This window comes from Mirounga leonina, unplaced genomic scaffold (assembly GCF_011800145.1).
Source record: "Mirounga leonina isolate KUSES-001 unplaced genomic scaffold, KU_Mleo_1.0 Mir_200, whole genome shotgun sequence".
Taxonomy (NCBI): Eukaryota; Metazoa; Chordata; class Mammalia; order Carnivora; family Phocidae; genus Mirounga; species Mirounga leonina.
Genome location: NW_023270503.1, coordinates 22589877 through 22593510, shown reverse-complemented (window position 1 = coordinate 22593510; position 3634 = coordinate 22589877).

Sequence of the window (3634 nt, the reverse complement as noted above, 5' to 3'; positions counted from 1 at the left end):
CCATCAGAGACCATGGGCCTAAGAGTCACATCCTGCAAGTGGCAGAACAATGAGCTGGGGGAAGGCTTGGTTCCTGAACGCCTCGTCAAATAGGAAGTGGTGTGGACCAGAAGCACCATGCTAGCGCTCGGCTGCCTCCCCCTTCGGCCTTTTCGGTGAGAGAAAAATCAAATGTCTGCCTTATGGAAGGCACCGTGTTTCGGGTCTCCGTTTCTTAGTTGAATCTATCGCCACCTGACCCAGTGGATGTGTTTGAGCGCTCCGCTTCTGCGGATCTGTTTCCTCATCTGGGGAAATGAGAGAAAGCTCCCGGATCTTGCCGCACATCAGTCAGGTTCTGTAGGCTGGCGGGCGAGAACGAACTTGGGAAAGCTCTCCCCCGGCTCCCTGGCATCGGGGCACAGAGCCTTCGTTTTCGGGGTGCCATGAGTTGCTGCGGCATGGCCAGGAGCCCCCGTCTGAAAGGCCTCCAGTCCCCAAGTTCAACCCCCGCACGTCTGAGTCCCCATCCGCATTCTGATGTTGGTGACACACAATCCTCGTTAAGGGCCTGGCTGATCCCAGCCAGATGGGATCCTAATTTAATTAAAACCCTTTAATTACCTGCAACAAACACAGCTTTGGAAGTCCGGTGCAGGAGGGCCCCTGTGATGGGAGGGGAGAGGGCAGGACAGAAGGGTGGCTGCCCTCCCATCACCCCGCGAACCAGGCTTTCGGGATGGTTCTCCCACCCAGTGGACAAAAACTGCCCAGAACAGCCAGTGCAGCCCCCGCCTCTGACTTGGGCTGCAGCCAAGCTGGGGAGCCGGGCCAAGCGGGCCCCGGGGAGCGGAGCAGCAGGCTCTAGAAACTGATGCTGGCAGGTTGGTGCAGTGCTTTGCACCGGGACCACCACAGGCTGCGGAAGCTCAGGTCTGGGCTGCCTGAGACCCTGGCCCCGCCCAGGACACTGGGTAAGAACAGGCATGCTTCTGATTCCCCCCACCAATTAGCCCAGCCTATTCAGAAACAGGGGTACCTCCGCATCCACCAAAGCCATGCCCCGCCCCTGAGAACAGGGTCTTCCCTCCAGGTGTCATCCCCCTGGGGAGGGGGATGAAAGCGAGAAGCTGAGGTGGGCTGCAGATGGCCATGTTGTTTCTTGGGTACCAGTAAGGACCGCCATGGCACTGGGCCTCAACTGGCTCCTCCCTAGGAAGGCAGACGGAAGGGGCCCAGGCCAGAGCCCACCAAGCCTTGGCAGGGGCAGATTCTGTGAGCCAGGCTATTCTTAAGCCTTGTGGACATCATACACTAATACCCATCTGTTCTCCCTTAGTGCTCATTCATTCAACAAATACTGTTTAATAAAGCCTCTGAAAGTTCCAGCAGGTCTCCATGGTGCCAGGAGATCCAGAAGAGGTTTCGGTTCATACCTGAGCCACGGCCGTCAAGGAAACGTTCTCTTGGGGTCAGCAGGATGTCAGTGGCTGGAATTGGAGCAAGAAACCCCAAGGGGAAGGAGAAACGCAAGGGGAAAGATTAGGAATCATTAGGCCCTGCCACTCTACACCCCAAAGGTTCTCCTTCCAAAGCTGAGCTGGGGAGACTCTGTACTTTGCTCTGTTGGACACACTTCCCGGGACCTAGGCCTTTCTGCTCCCACCCTTCCCACCACTTTCCCCCCTTCTTGCGCTCAGCCTCACCCTGTGCTCCGTCCCGTGTCCTCTGCTGTCCCCTGACCCCCCACAGCTCTCTCTGAAGATCCTGCTCCTATCTCTGACTCTGGTTGAGCCTGCAGTGCTGTGTCCCTGCCAACTTGGGGACTGTAACAATAGGATAGTGGATATCCCCCCTAGACTAATGAGGGACTGGACACAGGAGCTGTTGCTCCCTCGGAACGAAACGGAGACTCCGTGAGGGCAGGGGCTAGGTGCCAATAGCCAGCTGGCCTGCAGGCTCCCCAGAGGCAGAGGCCCTTCCTCCAAGGCCTAGCTAATGAACTACCCACACCCCAGTGTCCTGCACACCGAACCCTCCATGCCCAGGCATGACCACAGCTGGGGAGGGGAAGTGACGACAGGAGGACAAGCCACTGTCCCCTCTTGCCATGCCCGATCTCCTGGCTAGGAGAGAGCCCCACCCCTCCACCCACCTGTCCCCGGTATTGTATGTTGTCTTCTCTAGAAGGGTCCTCAGAGACCCAGGTTAGCTCCTAGGGCACAGTGAGGGGTAGGGTCTCGACCTGAATCACTGAGAATCATGGGAAAAGCCAGGGCCCTCTGGATCCTAACCCAGTACCCGCTTTTTCCATTAAACCAGTCTTCCTTGCCCCAGATCCCCTTCGTGGCTTACAGGGTAGCCCCACCGGGGGAAGAATGGCCTGCTCAGTCCCAAGGAGCCAGGGCTCCCCCACCTTGGGGTCAAAGCAAGGCCATGCCCCAACTATGATGTGTTTGGAGAGAGTTGGGTATACTTCTTAGTTGCCATGTGATCTTGACCTAGTCTCACCGGGCTTCTCTGGGCCTTGGATGGCAGTTCTTTTCCCTACCTGCTCACATGGTTACAGTAAGGGACAAACCGACTCTGAATGGCGGCACTATGTCAGGCAGGCCTACCGGCATCTAGCACCGCCGGCCCTCCGACCCACCTGCTGGGGCCCAGGGGCATCCTAGAGCCTCACAGGAAGGAGGAGAAACCTGGTTTCTCTTTCTTTTTTTGGGTAGGCTGTGTAGGGTAGTGGTTGCGAGCATGGATCCTGAAGCCAGGCTGCCACTTCCTAACTGTAGACCTTGGGCAAGTTACTGAACATCCCTGTGTCTGGATTTCCCCATCTGTAAAATGGGGATAATCTCTACCTATCAGAGGGCTGTGGTGAACTGGAATGTGTGTGGCAATTGGAACTGTGTTTGGCCCCGGGGCAGCGATTAGGGGAGCTGCTCTGAAGAGTCCCACAGTATGGCCCTCCCAATCTTGGCCCAGCCTGGGAAGGAGGGAACGAGGGAGAAGAACGGCCATGGGCACATTCATTCCTCGCTGCAAGAAGAATGCGCGGGAGAAAACCGCACAGGGGAGGTCAGAAGTCTGTCATGTCTACAAAGGATGATGCATACAAAGGAAGCTACTTTTGTTTTCCTTGGTTCTGCCTAAGAGACGGGGCCCTTGGTGGCGTTGCTACTGCTCCTTGGTCCCAGAAGCCCATGTCTGCACTCCAGAAGCCCTGTGGTGCACTAAGGAGGTTCATCTGTGTTCGCCCCGCCCGAGACCTCTCCTTGTAAACGTAACACAAGGCTCAGAGGATGCAGGTGGCCACAGGGTCTTTATTTAGAAGCATGGAATTACAGAGCAGGCAGCCAAGCGTATGGAGGCAGCCTGCCCAGGGCCCCTCCTGCCTTACGTCGCCCTACCCCCTACCTTGCCTGTCTTCGTCACCTCCACCCGTCACCTCCATCTGTCACCTCCACCCCACGGATCAGTTTCTCATCAGCCTGGAGGGCCCGTAGTCCCTTGTCGGTACCCCCTGAGAACTAGGCGTACGAAGCATGCCCATCTCGGACTGTACCCCTGAGGATGAGTCCCCCTGAGGACTGGGCCTTGTGTGACCCATTTCTTCCACACTTTGAGAAGGGCCAAGGGCATGGGGTACACAGACAAC